General features: G+C 44.4%; 1 protein-coding gene across 3 annotated transcripts in view; it reads left to right on the forward strand.

The window, feature by feature from the left end:
* Arhgap32 (Rho GTPase activating protein 32) overlaps positions 1-21548 on the forward strand; it is a 231681-nt gene that overhangs the window by 12622 nt on the left and 197511 nt on the right. For 2 of the 3 annotated variants that reach the window (XM_029543771.1, XM_029543773.1), the window contains exon 1: positions 3774-3830. The exons of the other annotated variant lie outside the window; for it this stretch is intronic. The gene's annotated coding sequence lies outside the window, so the exon portion shown is untranslated. Of the gene's footprint in view, positions 1-3773; positions 3831-21548 lie in introns of those variants that run through there. 3 annotated transcript variants of the gene reach the window in all.

The following is a 21548-nucleotide window of genomic DNA, read 5'->3' on the forward strand; positions in this document are numbered from 1 at the left end:
GAGAGAGAGAGAGAGAGAGAGAGAGAGAGAGAGAGAGAGAAGCTGACCATTATGGTGGTACATACCTGTAAACCCAGGACTCAAGGAGCAGAAGGATTGTGAGTTCCAAGTTAGCCTGAGCTACATAATGAGTTTGCATTTGAGTTACATAGAGAGACCCCATCTTTAAAAAAATCTTTGGTTTCAGATACATCAATGTTGAAATATCCAAGCATAGATGTCTGGGAGTCAGCTGGATATATAAGTCTGGAGCTCTGGGAGAGGTCAAAGTCAATGCATGGAGTTCTATTTAAAGCCTGAAGCTGGAGACTGCCCAGGATGGGAGTGTGGAAAAAGAATAGGAAAAGCCCAAGGTCAGAGCTCTGAAGTCAACATTTAGACTACTAGGGGACAGAGGGATGACAAAGGACTTGAATGATTCAAAAGCAAACATGCAGACAGGTGCAGCTGGTGTCATGGTTTAAAAAGAAAGAAAAACCGCTTTGTGGGAGAAAAGTGATGGGTGAGAAGATGAAAAGCTTATCATTTCAAGTGCACCCAGATTTGTCAAACCCCAGTGAAGAGGACACCATAAGTCCTTAAAATGTCCCCCAATGGCTAGGAGAAATGTTTCAGTTAGCGAATCTTTTTGTTTGTTTGTTTATTTTTCAATATGGGTGTTCTTTGTGTAGCCCTGGCTGTTCTGGAATTCCATCTATAGACTTTGAACTCAGCGATCTGTCGGCCTCTGCCTCCCAAGGGCTGTGATTATAAAGGCATGGGCCACCACGCCCAGCTGATAGCAAATGTTTAACAACAACAACAACAACAACAACAACAACAACAACAACCAAACTTCATTTGTTGCTCTCCCCCGTTTAGAATGGGAATGTAATATGGAGCCGGGTCTCTTGGTCAGAAAAATAAATATGCAAAGCAATGTCATTTGTCAGTTTGGGAAAATTCTCTATTAAGCTTGGACCACTCTTAAGAACTTGCTTGTCTCCAGCCAGCTGTTGAGTATTCAGTTTTGGGATTTAAATAAGCTCCTCTCTCTCCCTTGCTCAGTTCCCCGGGCTCTCTCTACAACTCAAGGTTAGGTAAGTGTTACAGTCATCTGTGAGGCTGCTATTTGGCTGGCTTTTCTTGTCTGCACTGTGACTCTGCTTCTAAGCCCTGAGAGGACTGCAATGCAACAGATCCGAGATGCAGGGAGGGAGCCCAGATGCCACCTCCTGGATGATGACAGTGCCAAGGCTGAGAGAGGAGACCAGCCTGAGGCATCCAATGGCTTGGGGTGGGGTATGCATTCCTCTTTCCTTGTAAATACTGAAGCGAGTCACACATAGAAAGCAAATCCTATCATTTAGCTTTGTTTTATAGTTGGATAGACTTTTTCTTTTTTCTTTTTTAATTCTTATTTTTAAGGAATGCTGCAATTTTTGTGATTTATAAATTTAGTCATTGAGGATATCAGGAAGACAGGGGTACTTGATTACTGTAAGTATCTAGAACACCAAGGTCAGATGGAGTAGAACTGCCCAGTGGTCAAGCCTTCGGTTAATACGCAGGTTAAGCAATGATAAGCACTGACACAGTGGTCATTTGGATGATTCTTTCCAGGGGGAGGGAGTGTGGCTCACAATAGATAAAGGAGGGTCAGAATCCCTGAACTTGCCTATACCTCTCAGGTGTCTGGAAAACACCTGGAATCCATTCTTTCTTTGAACTAAATAAAATACAAATAAAAGTACAGTTACCAAAACATTTAAGAAGATTTAAAGTAAAAAATATATATCCTAAACCCTATCGCCTTTATCTATCACCCAAGCCTAAAGCTGGATCCATCTAGGACATGAAGTCTTTCTGACTGGAATGCAGATAGACTCCGGAGGATCTGAGCTGAGAGTAGCCAATATACCATGCCCTTGGGCAAAACTGGTCTCCTGTGGTGACCCAGTTCTCCTACCTCTCTTGACTGCCTCGGGTATCACAGGATAGTCACTTTTCACACTCACCAAATCCCCAGACCAACACAAGTTACTGGATTCATTCTTGTGCCTCGGGTAGACATTGCTCACTGGGACCCAAAGGGGAAGGTTGGATTTGGTAAAAAGAAAGAATTTTCAATTTCAGGTTTTCAGAGTTCCTCGTTTACTCCTCTTCATGAAGACCCTCAAGACTCCTCTTCCAGGAGAGGGCTGAGGTTCATCTACCAAATATGGCTTCTTGATGTTTCCCACCCTAGTCTGTGTCTCTGCCATCCTCATTCCATCGCTTTCCTTGTTCTATGCCAGAAAACATGTAGGATATTTACCCTAAAGAAACGTTGGTTCTACTGACACTGTCAGGAAAATGGAATTACTGTACATGTTCATTACTGTACACTCTCTAATTTCTCTCCAGGATGTGGTGAAATCCTGGTTTGTGTGTGCCCTTGAAATTCAGCTAATTGCGGTCAAGGCCATGTTTTACATTCAATGACTCCCACTGAAATGACTAAATGCTGAGTGGACCCAATCACTGCAGTGACATTAGATGATGCAGTATTTGGCATTAATAGGCTTGGACATAAAAGCAAGTTACATAGGTTAACTGCTCCCCTTGCCCCCAACATTTAGATATGGAACGAGTCAGAAGGACTAAAAGGTATATAGATTTAAAAAGGGGGTGATGGAAACTGCGGTAGAGGAAAATCAGACTATCCAGCTATCTCTCCTGCATTTTGTCATTTTGATGGTCGTTGCAGGTGGAAGTGCTGTACAGCCTTCGGAGGCGGAACAAAAGAACCACGGGAAGAATCAAGGGCTATGGCATCCATTCAGGGGGTTCCTAGGGAGTCCCTCCGTATCTGTCGTCTTATCAAGTGCCTTCAACTTCCCTACTCTTTCACCCTTTCTTGCCCTTCTCCTCAGCTACACCACTTTGAATTTGCTGGTCCAGAACTCTGGATGAAGAAGCTAACTGAGGGAACTTTCAGGCACCCTGTCCCTCAATTCCAAAATATACGCGGTGCGAGTCCATTCTAGCCTCCAAGCAAGCAGAGAGCACGGGCGGAGGATCTCCTGCCTCGCGGCAAGGACCCCTCCCCTCCCGGGTGCAGGGACAGGATCGTGGGGTCAGCAGAGGGAGGAGAGAAGCCACTGCCGTAGTCTCGGAAGATGCCTTTTCCTGCGGCGGCTCTGGAATCTTTGTCCCCTACCAGGACGCAGAGGCCGAGGGTGGGGGAGACAGCCAAAGAGCAAGCCCCGGGACGGCCACTCGGCTCCCCTCTTCCTCTCCAAGCGGTCCCCCCAGCCGCGCCCCCCGCCGTGCACATGCTTTCCCGGGACAACAGCAGGCGAGGCCTCGACGCGCGCGAGGCGGCCGTGCGCGCGCTCCTTGCGCCCTCCTCGCGCGTGCTCGTGCTCGCGGCCGCGGTGGCGCGCCTCTTCTCCCGCTGCGGGCGTCGTGGGTGCAGAGGAGGCGGAGCGCTGGAGGCGGAGGCCGAGCGGGCGCGGACCAGCGGGGCGGGGGCGACCCGAGGCGTGCGGGCGAGGGGGCTCTGCGGCGCGCGGCAGCGGCGGCGGCGGCCCGGGGGTCGTGGCGGCCGCGGGAGGGGAGCGCGCCTGAGGTGCCGACCCAAGGCCGCGGCCCGCAGCCGGCGCCCCCGCGCCTGACGGGGCGGCGAGGCGGGATGAGGCGCTGGCGCGGGGGGCGCCCGGCCGAGCCCCCGCGGCGGCCCTGGGCGGCCCGGCGCTAGGCGCGGCGGCGGCGGACGAGGACGGCGGGCCCGGCCCGCGGAGGGCAGACACGGAGCGGAGAGCGGCGCGAAGCGACGCCGCGGCGGCGCGGCGGGGCCGCGGGGCTCGGTAAGGCGCGGGCGGGCGGGCTGGCCGGGGGCGCCGCTGACGTGGGCCGCGCGGCGGGCAGGGCTGCGGGGCCTCCTAGCTTGGCCCGCACCGGTGCTTCAGGACGTGCACGTTGCGATCGGATGCTCTTGGGGGCATCTCGGGTCTCTCCCGCCTCCCGGGGCGACGGAGCTGCGTGCCCGCCACCTTTCGTTAGCATCCCTCGGTGAACTGGGCGTTCCGACGGCCTCCGGGCCTGCTGTGGCGCTTCCCGCCCGAGGCCGAGGCCGGCAACTGCGCCCCTCCACGGGGACCCGGCTGCTCCCGGAGGAACCCCGGCGCGGTTAGGGGCAGCGGAGCCAGCGGTCTCCGCTCTCTGGGACTCCAGTGGAGTTTCCCCTCTTATTCTAATTGGTTGAAGTTGCTGTTACAGTTGGACATTAGTGATGACTTAGTGCCTCTCTTTTGCCCCTGGCTTCCCCTGTCACTCTCCGCGTACTGCGTTTCCCATTTTGTTGACTAGAGTAAATATTTATGTTAAAGATTTCGTGCCTGGCGTAGAGGACACTGTAGGGAGAAAATCAGACCTGATTTCTTAGCTTTAGTCTGGACCCTTTAGATCCTCACCTGCAGTTGAGGGTTAGAGAAAGTGGTGGGAGGAGGAGGCCCACCTCTCAGGATGCTTGGGATGGTCTCCTAGTTATCCTTTAGGAAATAGAATTGGGATAATTATAATCTTGATCGTATGCAGAATTACAGTCAAGCTGTAAACTGCTCGAGGCAATGCATGATGCTACATGGATAGCTGGGCCGTGGCACTGTTGTCAGCATCCCTTTTATTTTCCATTCTTTCAGAGTTTTATTTGGCGCAGACTGAGACCTTTTAAGTGCATCTGAATGGGCAGAACTTTTCTGATACATTGGTTGCTTTTGTAAACACTGCCATTATTTGTGTGTTTCTATTGGAAGAAAAGGCAAACGGTGCCTGTCGTAACTGGCTCTAGGAGTCCACAAACTGCTAGTTTGATTCAGTGACTGGGTTTGTGGGAATATTTTTGAGTAATGATGTTTATGGTTGGTGAATGCATTTTTTTCATTATTGAATGAACTGACGACTAAGTCAGGATCCACATTTGTTCCTTGGCCTTGAGTGGGAAGGCGAAGCAGCAGTTGCCACAGCACATCCTCAAGAGTTCAACCCTCTTGCTGAATATTCTTGTTCATGGGGTTGTTTGTAAAGATGAGGGATGATGATGTGATTTCCATTAGCAGGGATGTCTGGAGTCTGATTCATCCTAAAGAGAGCTATGGTGGAGCTGGTTCTCAGGACCAGAAGTGAGGCTGGAACTGTGCTTAAGCCCGTTAATCCGTTCTTACCGTGCTGTGTGCGGCAGTCTCTGGAATAGAGCAGCACTTTGGACAGAGGCTTGTCCAGCTGGAGGTCTGATGGCTGTCCAGATTGCCTATGATCCTGCCCATGGAGATGGGGGCAGGGTGACACGGGGGGGTACAACAGAGGTATGTGGGACAGAGAGGAAGTGTTAGTTGAAGAACCTTGGTCAGTTATATAACAGTTTTGTTTCCGAGGGAGAGGCTAAGAACCAGCAAGGCAGGCTCAGCTGTCATTAGAGCCTTTGATGTCGGGTTGAGTTCCAGTAGTAGTTATGTTCCTTTTATTTCCTTTTCCCAACCCCACATTATTTTCCAGTCACCAGAAGCTTAGCCACAGTTGGGCTGAGACTTTAATGGCAATGAATTCGTTTCTACTTCTTTCTAATTCGTTGTTTCTTTTGCTTTTATACTGAAGATGTTTTTATTGTTGCCTTTTCCTCTTTGGGTGACTTTTTTTCTTCATATCTTAAGACAAGGTCTTGGGGATTCTAGCTTGGCCTCAAGGTTAATATGTAGCAATGGACAACCAACAAATTCTGATTCCACTTCCTGATTCAATTTTAGATCACTAGACCCCGTTTATTGTGCATGCTAGGCCAGCACTGCACCAACTGAACTCCATCTCCATTGGAGGGTTTTTCCATCAGAATATTCTCTTTCTCAACTGACTGGGCATATTATCTGCATAGTATATATAGACTCACTGTCTCCTATAGATGAATTTAATAAATGTCAGGGACTAGCAGATGTTTTTCTTCATAAGACAGAAGCAAAAGAAAATGACTAAACATAGCATCTTTAAAGGCTAAGACTAGCATCCATGAGAATTTTAAGGGTTTAACCAATGAACATGTAATCTGGTATCCATGGAAGCAGTCAAGAGGCAAGTGGACTTGAAGACAGGCCATGGCTATAGTTCTGCTACTTAATTACTGTTCTAGTAACTTTTCTGTTGCTGTGATAAAACATGAATCAAAATAAACTAGGAGGGCTGGTGAGATGGCTCAGTGGGTAAGAGCACCCGACTGCTCTTCCGAAGGTCCGGAGTTCAAATCCCAGCAACCACATGGTGGCTCACAACCATCCGTAACAAGATCTGACTCCTTCTTCTGGAGTGTCTGAAGACAGCTACAGTGTACTTACATATAATAAATAAATAAATATTTAAAAAAAAAATAAACTAGGAGAGAAGGAAGCCAGCCCAGGAAAAGGGCAGCAGGGACGGAAGAAGATAGTGGGAGGAATGCTGCTTGCTGGCTTGTTCCCCACGGCTTGTCCATCTTCTTATAACCAAACCAGGACTATATGCCTGGTGGTGGCATGCTGATAGAGGCACTCCCTCTTGCCAGGTGATTCTATGTCAAGTTGGCAGTACAAAACTGACCAGCTCGATAGCATCATACCTTCCTGGGACACAATTGTCATTTCAGATTTTTTTTTTTTTTAAGAATATGAACTATGTGTGGGAAAGCTTGTACTGTCTTTATATAGTTGTGAAGGGTCAGGTGACAGCATGTGGCAATGCTTTGTGAAAGCTGTCATGAGGAAGGAGGCACTGTTAATACACACAAACACTGCTAAATACCGCCCTTTCTCACCTGGTAAGGAGGCTTGCCACAGTGTTTATTAATCTGACTTTTCTTGTTGTACAAGGAGTTGAACCCAGGGATCTTTGCATGCTAGGCAAATAAATGTTCTATCTTTGAGCTCCATCCCTAGCCTTTGGCAAATATTTTAAAAGTGATTTACAAAATATAGATAAAGAACAGGAAGGGTTAGATTTCGTCTAGGTCTGAGCTCTTCTGCTAAGTATTTTTGAGGAGAGTCTTATGCAAAAACTAGCTTTGGACTTTTAAGAATTTTTAGTTATTCTCAGAAAGGTTAAGTGAGTTGAGACTTTGGGATTCTTTAGAGTATTCAAAGTATTCAAGAATTTTTGTTTTTGTTTTTGTTTTGAGGCAGGGAATATTCAAGAATTTTACAAGTAAGAGTATGTAAGTCATAAAGATATTTTATAGGTTATATACGTAAGATAGTGTGTTTGCGTAGCAGTTGAAGGCCCAGAGTTTGAGCCCTAGCACTCTAAGAAACAAAGCTTGTGTTTGTTTACATTTATGGATGTATATGTTCCTGTAGGTATGTCTGTGTGTATGGTGGGCAGAGGTCAGCCTTAGGTATCATTTCATAGGGGCTGTCCATCATATTTCTTGAGACTGGGTCTCTAATTGTCCTGGAGCTTACTATTGACTAGACTGACAAGTCAGTGGGTCCCAGGGATTTTTTTTTTTTAAATGTATATTCTGGTGATCTGAACTTGGGTCCTCGTGCTTGCATGGAGAGTACTTTATTGACTGAGTCATCTCTCTTGCCCTCTGCATCATTTAGGTTGGGATTGGTACAATGCAGGCTACAGACCTGAATGACTCAAGAGTTAAGAGAAGGAGACTTGCTGACCAAGGAGTGGCTCAGTTGTAGAAAATTTAAAGAATTATTGGGAGCTGGGGCTCTCACTCAGTGGTTCAATTATAGCGCCCTGACTTAGCTTGTGTAAGACCCTGGGATTGATCCTCAGTACTCTAAGAAAAAGCTTTACTGAGATATGGTCACATTCATTTATTTTATGTGCTGTTGATGGCTGACTTGGCACCCATCAGTAGAGCTGATTGATTGTTTCTGGAGGCAGTGAGTCCAGCAAACCCTAAAGTCCTTATCATCTAATCACTTTGCTGAGAAAAGTTTGTCAACCCCTGATTTAGGACTTGACAGTTTTTTTTTTTTTTTTTTTTTGCTGTAATTAGCTCAGGTGTTGTTTTCTGTCACAGCCTCCTAAGTTCTGACTTGTGGATCAGCACTAAATTTTATTTTGGAGCTAGATATACCTGTGTCTAAATGTTCATTGCGATATTTATAACATTTGGTCCTGCATTCTTGCATATCTTGGTGATTTGGGTGCCTCCATTGTAACTAGGAAATGGTATAGTTACTATCTATCTACCTTAGGAAGTTGGCCTGAGGATTAAATGAATGGTGCCTGTCAAATTTTGACAATGTTGAGTAAACAGTAACTACTAAGTAAGTGAACATGATAGCTGTAAATTCTAGTCTGAAATGCTATAAAAGTTTTGAGCACAGAGTTTTTTCTCCTTCAGTATTAATGCTACATGGAATTTTATAGAGTTTTCTCTTATATTGAAACTGGTAGTTTAGTTAGGAGCTAACAATGAATAATTTAAAATATGTCCTATATATTTGAATACATATTTATTAAATATAAATATATATCAGATAATTAAGAGAAAAGGGAAAAATGTATCTGTTTTTCAGAGGTTCTGCTTCTTGATTATTTCTTAGCAATATGCGAAGCTTGCTAGGTGAACTTTAAACACCACTTCTATTTTAGTACTGGCATTTTTTTTTTAAAAGAAAGATGTGTGAGAAAGGCCTGTTTTAATTAGGCCAGGGAAGATAACTGTCCCTGTGTGGACTCTGTAATCTATTTCTTAGGATTCGCAGTAACATTTTTGTAATATCTCTTTGGAGTTAAAATAGTAAAAGTTAGTATTATTACTATTTTATTGTTTAGAGACTTTGATATTAAACTGTTTTCGTAAGTATTTGGCTTATTTTACAGTTTAGAAATAGGATGTGCATCCCAAATACTGATTTGTTTAGGGTTAATCCCCATGGAAGAATGAGCAAACAGAAAAAGACCGTTGTTCTGATAGAATTAAACAAAATAGAATTGGGGTCACTATGGCTTTTGCAGTCCTGCAAATTATGTGGTTGCCTGGCCTTGTGTGATCCTTAATTGAAGTGAGATGAACCAGGGGAGGTAGAGGAGGTGAAAAGTTCCCACACTGCCCTCGGTAGACTGGTGGGTTGGCGGTGGAGTGGTTTTCCATAGTGGGGCAATACTCTGCATCTGCAAAACTGGTAGGTGACAGTTCTAGTGCTTAACAATGAAAAGGCCTAATATGAGGTAGCATTCTCTCTTCAGGTAGAAACCCAGCAGACCCAGAGATTTCTTAACCTGGCAGATGAAGGTTGAATAGAAATATTCCCTAAGGGACTAAAGTAGTAGGCTCTGATAAAATAATTACAGTTTCACAGTATACCTGGGCAAGGGCTCGTCCTTGGTATTTAAAGGTACTCACTGTAATCTTACAGTGATAGGCAAGCCAAAGTGAGAAATATGGTGTTTGGCTTAATTTCTCACACAGAAGGCATGAACTAGAAAAATTTATTTTTAGAAATAATTCAAGTTTTTGTCTTATGGCCAGCCTTTGGCTAGCTTTTCTTCCTTTCTTAAAGATTTATTTTTCATTTTTATTTAGAGGTATGTGTATGCCACATTTGTGGATGCTCCAGAGGTCAGAAGAGGGCATCGCTTCCCCTGTAGCTGGAGATATAGGTAGTTATAATCTGCCTGGTGGGGGTACTGGGATCTGTTAACTTGGGTTCTCTTGAGGAGCAATGTGAGCCCTTAACAGCTAGGGCATCTCTCCAGCCTGTTAGCTTTGTTTAAATGTTGTATCCCATTAATCTTGGCTCTTTAGAGGTGGTATATACCGAAAACAAAGGTATGTTACCACCATTAGAAAATGTTAGACTAGATTCAGGCCGTCTGTAAGCAAGGCTGGGGGAAACTCGGAAGTACGTATCCCATTCATTGTCTGCAACAGTAAGATCTTTATTTTTTGCAGCCAAGTCTTTATCCTGGGCAGGTCATCTGACTGCACCCTGTGCCTCTTTTCATTGCAAACGGTCAAAGGACTCTTCTGATGAACCTTTGCCGTGGTTTTAAAGAATCTGTTATATTAATTCAGTCATCCTCCAGAGTATTAAACCCTGGCCCTCCCTCCCCTGAAGAAGCTGCTTTTACAGGGAGAGCAGATTTGAGCCTGAACGCTTGAGAACCTAGGTGTTTATTTGACTTTGCTGAAAGCAGTTTGTGTCCTTGAGTCCATGGTTGTCTCTCTCAGATTCATTGTTCTCAGATACAAAATGAGAGGTCAGATTGGAGGTCTCTGAGATCTTTTTTGACCCAAAATTTGTTGCTTCTCCTCCTGCTCCTCTTCTCCTCCCTTCCCAATCTCCCTCCCTCTGTCCCCCCTACCACTCGGCACCCCGGTCATCTGACTGTATCTGTGGTCCTTCACGATCAGTCGTGGTCTTCACTCCAGAATGAGGGAAACCAAATCTCCCTTATCGGTAGCCATCATCAAGTACATCTGCAGATCTTGTGTGATGTGACTGCAGTGGAAAATAGGTAAGAAAGAAGGAGTCTTGGAGTCTCTGTCCTAGGGAGCTGTGTTAGGAGTGTTTAAAATGAAACGAGAAGACAGTGGGATGAGGCTGTTTTGTGGCCTGTCTTATTGAATATGTGCATCAGGAGCTGTGTAACTGTGAACTTTGTATAATTGTGAACTTTGGTTACTTTCTCCTGGGCTGAGAAGTAGAAACTCTCAAACAGTCTGTCAGTACCTATGTGAGAACTGCTCAGTCCAGCCCATATGATGGAAGGCAGAAGTTACGAAATTTTAAAAATTTTGTGTAACGTTGTTTCTCTTGTGTATGGTATTTGTGGCCGCATATGAGAACACAGGGGCCAGAGGGGGCTGATGGTATTTGTATTATTCTCTGCCTTACTTCTTTGAGACAGGTTCTTTGATTGTCATTTTGGCTAGAGTGGCTAGCCAGCAAACTTGCAGGCTCTGCCCATCTTTGGCATGTGTCCTTGGCTGTTGAGGGTTTGAACTCAGGACTTCATGCTTATACAAGTGTTCTCACCTTTACTTTACTAGAAGTACACTAAAGGGGGCAGCCTTTCTTCTGAGAAGGCAGGCATGTGAGAAGTGATGAGAGACTGAAGTGACCCTGTTTCTGACTGAGTTTAATCCTCAGATCTCTCCCTCCCCCTCTCCGCTCTCATCTGCAGTCCTGTGTGTCTTAGGCATACAAGGTTACTTCACTGGCAAGTCTGGAACTAATTGTTTTCTAGATGCCATTCCTTCAGCCTCCCTCAGGTTTTATCTTGACTGCATTTCCTAGCCTCTTTCTGATAGCTAGACATGGACATGTGACTGACTCAGTTCTGACTAAATGGATGTGCACGGTTGATCTAGGTCACGGCCTTAGAGAGGAAGCTAATTGCCTTCCACTTCCTCTTCTTTCATTTTGTGGATGAGAATGTGGCATGTTCACACAGTGTTGGGATGTACTACTCAACCTTGTAGTTGAGAGCTTTTCTTTAGAGGGCAGTGGGTGAGTAAGATAGGTCCCTGATCGTTTTTGGTAGTGGGGCCATGTTCTTGCTGAGGGCCTCTCATTTTCTTGAGGTGATAGTGAGCGAGGAGTAATATTTTTCTTTCCAGTCACTGTTACCGGAACAGGATAAATCGCCTGCTTCAAACCACCTTGACTTTTACCCAGCCTGCCTTCTGCTGCCCAGTTGCTTTGTTCTCTTTGCAGCAGAGACTCTGAAGAGTTGTTTGGTTGTTTCTCCTTTCCTACTTGGTTCTCTTTAGCTTGATCATTTGGTGCTCTCATTCCACCCTCCCACTGATAATGTCTTGTAAATTTTAGTCTGGGGATGTAGCTCAGTTGGTAAAGTGCTTGCCCAGTGTACATAAAGCTCTGGGTTTGATCCCTAGTGCCAAACAAACTCAGTGTAGCGACGCTTATCTCTGATCTCAGCATTCATGTGGGAGGGTCTGGGTTAGAGGTAATCATTGGCTTCATAGATAGAAGGCTGGTACAAATGAGATGTTGAGTGTGTGTGTGTGTGTGTGTGTGTGTGTACATAGGTGTACATATACAAATGCACCAGGTTTAGTAACACATCTATACAGTTCCAGCACATAGTAAGCAGAGGCAGGGGGATCCGGAGTTCAAGACCAACCTCAGCTGCATAGTCAGTTCATAGCTAATGTGGAAGAGCATACTGGTTTTTTTTTTTTTTTTTTTCCAGATGTGGTGGCACACATCTATTGTCCTAGCATCCAGAAAACAGAGACATGCTTGTCACAAGTTTGAGCCCTGCTTGGTTTAGTGATATCCAGGCCAACCAGGGTTACAAAGGAAAATTATATTTCAACACAACAAAACAAAAAGGAATTTTATTCATTTATTTGTTTTTCAGTTCTGGGGATAGAAGCCAGATCACACACACACAACAGGCAAGAACTCTACCTCAGGGCTGCATCCACAGGCCCTTGCAGTCTCCTGTATCTTGCCTGTTGAATGCCTATACCTTGTGACATTTCTTGTTAGCTGCTGTCAAGGGACACCTTTTGATTTTCTGTACCTTTTACTCTTATCTTATTCCTGCTTGAAAATTTGGAATGTCCTTGGCTCTCAGGTGACTCACCCATTTTTATAGTTTAGAGGTCACTTGAGTCCCATTTCTGGTCCCTCCTTCCTTGTCTTAGGGTTTCTCTTACTGCAAAGAGACATCGTGACCATGGCAAGTGATAACTCTTACAGAGCCAAGCATAAATTGGGACTGATGTACAGGTTCAGAAGTTTAGTTCAATATTGTTTAGGTGAGAAGCTTGGGGTGTATAGTCAGGCATGGTGCCAGAGAAGGAGCAGAAAGTTCTATATCTGAATCAACAGGCAGCGAGAAGAGAGAATGACACTGGGCCTGCTAGGGCTCCTGAAACCTCAGAGCCCACCCCAGGTGACACACTTCTCCAAGGCCACACCTACTCCAACAAAGCTACACCCTCTAATAGTGCCACTCACTATGAGCCTATGGGGGCCATTTTCATTCAACCCACGACACATCTTGAATGTTAAACCCATCTTAGTCAAACTCTTTCTGGGTTTTGTTAGATACCTCTGAGGAAGCATGCACAAAACAAGATTGTGGGTCCCTTCCCCTTCCCTTCCCCTTCCCCTTCCTCCCCCTCCTTCCTCTCCTCCTTCCTCTCCTTTCATAGCTTCTTTGTCTTTTAAGTCATCCGTGTGCCACATCATCCACTGTGAAGACCAAACCCCGTGGAGTCACCCTTGACTTTTTCTCTGTATTGAACATTAAGGCTCTCCAAGTTTAACCCTTGTGGTACAGCCTGGTTCAGACCCCATCCTAATTTTCTTTCACTGCTAACAATGTAGGCTAAGCTATTTTCTCTCTTGGAAACCTGCCAAAAATTTCTTTGCCCCTGCTCCAGACTCTGTCCTTTCCCTTACATTCCTTATCACAGGGGCCAAAGTAATGATAAATGTTTGTCACATCTTAACATTCTCCTATTACATGACTCCAATACACTTAGTACAGAAGGCAAACCATAAAATTTTAGCACAGAAGCAAAGCCTTCAGCTTGACCGGTGTAAGTGGCTCTCTATCAGGGAAGGTTTTGCCTATAGGGGACATTGAATAGTGTTTAGGGACAGATTGGAATTGCTTCTGGCACCTAGTGGACTGAGGGCTGGATCTGCTAAGCATCCTACAGAATACAGAACAGAGACAACTATAACATAGTGTGTAGTCCAGCACGTCTGTAGCACATCGTCAGATCCCCACTTTTCTTCCTTGCTTGTCTTGGTCATTACATTATAGTCACAATGATTTTAGTCACCCCTTTCTTTTTAAAAGACTATTTAGTTTGTCGGTTTATCAGTCAGTCTATTTAGTGAGGTCGGGGATAGATAGGATGCATGGATTATACATGGTGGGCAAACACTCTACCGCTGAGCAATGTAGACAGATTTTTTTAGGTTCATAACAAAATGGAGTATGTGGTCAGAAATGTCCTATAAAAATTTCCCTACTCCGCCATCTCACAGCTCCATTAACTAACAGCTCCATTATGGTCCATTTATTATAGTTGATGAACCCGTACCAACACATTATCTAAAATGGTTTGTTTATTCTTGGTGTACAAATGGTAATGAAAGGTGTATTCACCATTATACCATATAGAGCAGTGTCACTGCTGAAAAGTCCTCTGTGTACATGTTCCTCTGCATATGTACTTCTCCCTAATAGATGCATGTCTTTTTACTGTTTTCATAGTTTTGACTTTTTCAGAATGTCATATAGTTAGAATCATGTGTTGTGTAGCCTCACCCCTTTTCTCTTTGTGTGTGTATGTGTGTGCATGTATGTGTGTGTGTGTGTGGTGTGTGTCACGTGGTACATCTGTTTCATGCTCATGTGTATGTGCATGGGTGTGCGTACCTGTGCACATGTGTACATGGCAGAGGAGAGTATTGGGTGTCCTGTTCTGTTATTCTCCACCTTATTCCCTTGAGGCAGAGTCTCACTGAATCTGGAGCTAAGCTGGCAGCCAAGAAGCTTCAGCAATGCTCAGCAGCACCTCCCACAGTGCTGAAGTTATAGCCCGTGTGTGGCCATTCCCCACAGATAGTCATTTATGGAAAATCTGGGTCTTGGGATGCAAACTCAGGTCCTTCCACTTGTGTAGTCAGTGCCCCTAACTGTTGGACCCTCTTCCCAGCTCTAACACACCCTCTCTTACTGGGTTCTTTTACTTAGTAATGCATTTAAGGTTCTTACATGTATTTTTGTGGCTTGATAGCTCATTTCTTTTTAGCAATGAATAATACTCAGTTGTTTGGATGCACCACAATTCATTTATGCATTCTGTTGCTAAAGGATATTTTGGTTGTTTCCAAGTTTTGGCAATTGTGAATAAAGCTGCTATAAACAACCATGAGCAGGTTTTATGTAGATCTATTTTCAAATCTTTTCTGAGCAGTACCACCGAGCACAGTTGTTAGGACCGACTGGTAAGGGTGTGTTTAGTTTCGCAAGACGCAGTCTAATTGCCTGTTTAAGCGGCCTTGCTATCTTACATCCCACCAGCAGTGAGTGGGTCCCATTGCACTTGGTGTCATCATTTGGTGGTGTCGCCCTAACTGATTTCCATTGTTTTCATAGGCATGCAGTGGATGATACTCATTTTTTCTATCCCAGTAAAGAAAACGCATATACTTTCTTAGGTATGTGTGCTTGCTGTTCCCTTTGGTTAAAATGTGCTGTTTTCAAGGGATAAGACCACAGGGCCCTAGGTTCAGTGCATAGAACTGAAGAAAAGGGTGCTTCCTCTTCCCAGATCTGCGCATGTCTGTCTTCTCCACCAGGGAGGCCATCATGGTTACCCGTGTAGCTCCCACCACATCTCCTGGGCTTCATTTCTTCTCCAAAACCTTTTCACTTTATTTTTATTTGATTATGGATTTAGTTTATAGTCATATTCTCTATAAGCTTCTCAAAGAACAAGTGTTCATTTTCTGTTGGGAGAGGTTAGAATTGAAAACAGACTTTTTCTCTCTGTAGCCCAGGGTAGCCTGGATCTCTTGACATATCCCAGGTTAATCTTGTGATCCTCTTGTCTTCCTCTCAAGTGCAGGTATGAGCCATTACGCCTGGTTTCTGGCTTCCTTGTGTGTGTGTGTGTGTGTGTGTGTGTGTGTGTGTGTGTGTGTGTATGTGAATGTGCACACATGGAGCCATAGGTCTATTGGTATCTTTTCTGCCAGTCCCCACCATATTTGTTGAGACAGGGTTTCTTACTGAACTTGGAGCTGACATAGTGTGGCTGGCCAGTGAGCCTCTAGAATTTACCTGCTTATAGTTCTGGTGTTGGAGTAATAGGCACACACTGTCATGCCTAGCTCTTTTAGTGGGCTTTGAGGTTTCTAGTTCTTTGTGTCTACATAGCAGGTACTTTACCTACACACCCATTTCTCCAGCCCACCAGATCAAATCCTTTTATTTTTATTTATAAAAAAGAATTAATTTATTTTTTTATCTATGTGTGTATTTTATCTGTATGTATGTATGTACATATGTATGTATGTTTATGCACTGCATGTGGGCCTGGTGCACTTAGAGATCAAAAGAGGGCATGAGATTCCCTACACCTGGGGTTAAGAATGGGCGTGAGCACCATTTGGGTGCTGGGAGTCAAAGCTGGGTCTTCTGGAAGAGCAACACGTGCTCCTAATTGTCGATTCCCTCCCCCAATCTTTTAAAAAAGTTAAAAACTTTGCTAAAGAAAACTGAAAAAACTTTTATTCAGTTACACTAGAGCACAGCTCCCTGTATTCCTAACATTACACAGGTCTGTTTAGCTTTCCCTGGCAAGCTCTCTCGCTGTCCTGTGGAAGGTGGTTGCTCCTTCTCTCTTCTTAGTAGCCCTTCCCCTTTCTAGGTTAAGTGTAGGTTTTTTTTCTTCAGTTATTCCTCATATATCAGCATTTTAAAACCTTCTTCTAGGTCCATACCTAACATTCTGGGGAAGTTCTCTTGGTGAATGTCCAAAATCTGAAGTTATAAATCAAGCTAATGGAAGAAGGAATCCCATTGCCTGCCTACAGTGACTTGGATCAGGGTTAGAGTTTAGATGGCTTGCGATCTTGTGAAGTAAAGGGGACTAGCCTCTGACCTGGTACTCTCTCTCCTCTAGCCTCCTGTACCAGGGATGTGGCCTAGAGCTGTACATGCTGGTACCCTTGAGAGAACCAACTCAGGGAACAGGTCTGGGCAGACACTTCAAGCAGGTGAGCAGTTTTGGGGTCCTAGTCAAGGGGAAGGCACATAGATTGGATATGGACACATCCTGTAGATTCTAAGAACTGCTGGCCTTATAGGACTGTAGCCATAGGAAGGGCTGATCCATTTGTTATTGTTGTTGTTTTTTCCAGATAGGGTTTCTGTGTGTACCCCTGGCTGTCCAGAAGTTCTGTCTGAAAACCAGGCTGGTCTCCAACTCACAGACCTGCTGTTTCTGCCTCCTGAGGGCTGGGGTTAAAGGTGTGCTCCTTTACTTCCAGCTTGGTTTAGGGCTTTTGAAAGCCTGAGGCCCAGCATAGGAGGAGTCCTTGTGGAGTAGGCGTGGGTGGTACACATCTGTCTTTGTCAGACTCTGTGTGATTAGTCTTGTTTGCTGCGGTTATTTGCTGGGAAGTGCCTCAAGTTGGACCTGGTGCTTTACTTATGAGTGTTCTAACCAGTGAGCCAAGCAGTGTGCTGCATGTACACAGATGGGCTAGAAACACTGCTTCCTCAGTCCTCAGAGGGGACGGGACTGTCAGGGACAGAGTATAAGAACTAGGTTGATCATATTTGGACTCCAGTGGTGTGACCTATTTACCCCAGGGTGCCTGCGCCAGTACTGTCATTTCTCTTATGGATCACAGGTGAAAAAGGCTTCGAAACCTCGATTTAGGCTGATAGGTGACTGTACAAGGCTCATAGTACCAGGTATTTTATGTACAACCTTAAAGGCATTTTAAACGAATCCCTTTTTTGTGACACCTGACTATGTTAGAGCTGTCAAAGTAGGTTTTTTTTTTCCCTTCTCCTTATTAATGAGGAAATAAATCCAGGTTAAATGACTTGTCTAGCAATGAATTCTCACTCAAGTAGGCCAGCTGAAACTAGAACTCCATTCCTTCACTCTTTTTTTGGAATATTCTCTCTACTAACCCAAATTTAGTTTCTTACCCCTTTTTCTTTTTCTTTTTCTTTCTTTGCCCCCAAATCACGTCCACCAGATTTTTCTGCTCCTCCTTCTCTTCCTCCTCCCTCATTATTATTATTATTATTATTATTATTATTATTATTACATTGCTATCCTAACCTTTTTTCTTATTTTGAGACAGATTTTCTCTGGCTGTCCCAAAACACCCGCTCTGTAGGCCAGGCTGGCCTCAAACTCAGAGATCCACCTGCCTTTGCCTTTCAAATGCTCAGAGTAAAAGCGTGCAGAACCACTGCAGGGCCCTAATTTTCATGACATAGTCTCTTTATTTTTTTATTTTTTATTTTTGGGTTTTTTTTCGAGACAGGATTTCTCTGTGTAGCCTTGGCTGTCTTGGAACTTACTCTGTAGACCAGGCTGGCCTTGAACTCAGAAATCTGCCTGCCTCTGCCTCCCCAGTGCTGGGATTAAAGGCGTACGCCACCACTGCCTGGCTAGTCTCTCTATTTTTTGACTTGAATATAAAGCATATTTAATATATAATAGATGAGATTTTATTTTAAAATAATAAAATGTTATGAAATTTGACAGTTGATCTAGCATCTTCAAACTTGATTCTATATGTTAGCTATGTTTATTGCTTTCCTTCTTAGGTTGGTATTTGGTTATTACAGTAATATTTATTTGAAATAGTCTGTCTTAGGGTTTTTTTGTTTTCGAGATAGGGTTTCTCTCTGTAGCTCTGGCTTTCCTGGAACTCACTATGTAGACCAGGCTGGCCTTGAACTCAGAAATCCACCTGCTTCTGCCTCCCAAGTGCTGGGATTAAAGGGGTGCACCACCACGCCCAGCTTGGTTAGGGTTTTACTGTTGTGAACAGACATCATGGCCAAGGTAACTCTTATAAGGACAACCATTTAATTGGGGCTGGCTTACAGGTCAGATATTCAATCCATTATCATCATGCAGGAGCATGGCAGCATCCAGGCAGCCACAGTACTGAAGAAGGAGCTGAGAGTTCTACATCTTGATCTGAAGGCCACTAAGAGAAGATTGTCTCCAGGCAGCTAAGAGGATGGTCTCAAAGCCCACCTCCACAGTGGCACACTCCCTCCAACAAGGCTACCACCTCCAAATAGTGTCACTCTCTGGGCCAAGCATAGTCAAACACCTGAGTCGTTGGGGGCCAAATCTATTCAAACCACTACATGGCCATTCTAAAGTATTTATAAAAGATTAAAGTACATTAAGGTTTCATAAACTAGTTATAAAGTGCTAACACTTAAAATGTGAATTTATTTGTTTATTTTCTTTACTGAGTGCATGCTTCTATTAATCTTTACAGTGTCCTTTTATTCAGACCTTAAAACAATCTTGATGCTGGTTTCATTCAGAGATGAGGTCTCTTACTCCTTTTTTTTTGGGGGGGGGGAGGGTTTGAGACAGGGTTTCTCAGTATAGCCTTGGCTGTCCTGGAATTCACTCTGTAGACCAGGCTGGCCTTGAAATCAGAAATTCGCCTGCCTCTGCCTCCCAAGTGCTGGGATTAAAGGCGTGTGCCACCACGGCTGGCTCTCTTGCTCTGTTTTGCTCTGCTAGGGAGAGGGTAGATTCAGAATACAGGTCTGGAGCCAGCGACCTGAAACGATGGGTTTCCTCTGCATTACTTTGCAAACCATGTGATTTATAAGTACTGAATTTGGACTGGGAAGGAATCTTTTCCAGATTTCTTTTTCCATTCGGAGTAATTAATTCTCTAATACACTCATGAACAGAGGAGCCGTTCCTGCTTATCTGTGAAAGACTTAGCTGGAAAGAAATGTCAGTCGTGCCAAAGTTCAGAAACGCTGCTCAGGATTTTGAGTAATCATCACATCTCTGCCTCTGCTCACCTCCCCTTTCATTTCTGAATCAGGGTGGTAGGCAGTAGACTGTTAGGAGCTTAAACCTTCTTGTGGTGCTAGGGAGCAAACCCAGGGTCTTTCTTGTATGCTAGGCAAGTACTCTACCATCGAACTACACTTTTAGTGATAAAATCAGAGACTTAATGTTAAAGAGTCTTTGTAAGAGGGGGAATGCTAGGCCTTTTATGTTCTAATGCTTATTTTTATAACTTTTAATGTGAAAAGTTGACCTGGAGCATGTAGCTGAGCTGGTCTTTGTCGATTGACATGGTAATCTATAAGAACAGATTTAAGGGAATAGTGATTAGTAACCACAGGCTTTTCCATCCTGTCTCTTTATTTCCTGAAATAAAGACTCTGAGACTTCTTATATATGAGTAAATGATTAGGCCAAGAGTTTTGGCTTGCTTCTCCTAGCTCATAACTCAATTATCCCTTTTCAACTATTCTAAGTGATGCCACATGGTTAGTCACCTCTCCTCAGGTTCGTGCTTCTGTCTCCATCGATGCTAGGGGCAAATCCCATGCACTTAACTCTTTCCCAGAACCACTCCCCATCCTCGCCAGATGTTCTACCTTCTAATCTTGCCTTAGCTCATTGGCCAATCAGCTTTTTATTCACAGGTGATGCTTCCATTCAGCATTCAGTACCAGAGAGTCTAACACACACACACACACACACACACACACACACACACACACACACACATTATATTATATTATATTATATTATATTATATTATATTTTGATTGCACTTATCATTATTCTCATCTCTCTCCCAATCCCTCTGGACCCCTTCTTTTCAACAAGTCTTCCATATACTTTAATGTCTTCAGTTTTTTATATGATCAACTGAGTTTAAGTTGCTTGCTTGAACATGGGTCAGTGGTTATTAACTGGCACAGGCAACTTACCAGTAGGTACATTACTGTTAAAAAGACTGCCCTGACTCCCATCCCAAGCAAGTATTAGCTCCTTGGCTAGGCATGGGGCCTCATGTGTCCCTTCCATACCCATGTTGAAATGGGGATGGGGTGTATCTTGCAGGTCAAATGACTGCAAAGTCACCATAGCTCCTGTGAGTTCGTGCGTACAGTAGCCATGCCACGTACACAGGACAACATTCCATAGCACTCCTCACCCTCTGCTCCTCTTCTGCAATGTTTCCTGAGCCTTGGTGATCTGGGGAGGGGATGGTCATATAGATATGGGTTTAGGACTGTGCGTGAAGGTGTCACTTAGCACTCTGACTAGTTAAGTCTCGTCAATAACTGCTGCCCCATGCTTCTCTGACCAAAACTGAGAACAACAGGAATCCATAGGTAGGAACATCAGTGTTTAGAATGTAGTTGATCATGTGCCCATTAACAGAACCACAGTAGCAGGTTTCCTTTAGGTCTTACAGCCTCCCTAGCTTTTGACCAGGTTTACATGAACAGGCACGATTTCTCCTGTGGAGCAGGCTTCAAATCCAGTTAGAAATTGATTGACTATCCCTATAACAATCATGCCATTACTGTACCAGTGGGTATATCTTGCCTGTCCGGTTGGTATTGTGGCACACAGTGTCCATACCTGGGTACAGCATCGAAGACTTTTTTACTTCAGAGTCCTGCATAACAGCTTCTAGCACATGGTTGCCCTGTGTACAGATTGGTTCCAGCTGGAGTTCTCTGTATACTGGAACTCCGCTGGGTGCTGTGTTCACAATAGGCGTTTACCATCTGGCTTTAGTGAATAACCAAGTGTAGAGGTAACAGTTTATTTTGGGGTTTCTAGTGGGCTTCTCTAACCAACAGCTCTTAAGGAGGCACTCTGTAGTTTGCAGTGGTTCAACATTAAATTTTTAAAAGAATATTTTGCCTGTACATGCTTCTGTATACCACGTGTGCCTGGTTCCTGCAGAGACTGGATGAGGGCATTGGATCCCTTGGAACTAGAGTTAGAGTTGAGAGCTGCCACATGGGTTCTGAGAATCTAATCTAGG

This window comes from Mus pahari, chromosome 10 (assembly GCF_900095145.1).
Source record: "Mus pahari chromosome 10, PAHARI_EIJ_v1.1, whole genome shotgun sequence".
NCBI classification, from domain to species: domain Eukaryota; kingdom Metazoa; phylum Chordata; class Mammalia; order Rodentia; family Muridae; genus Mus; species Mus pahari.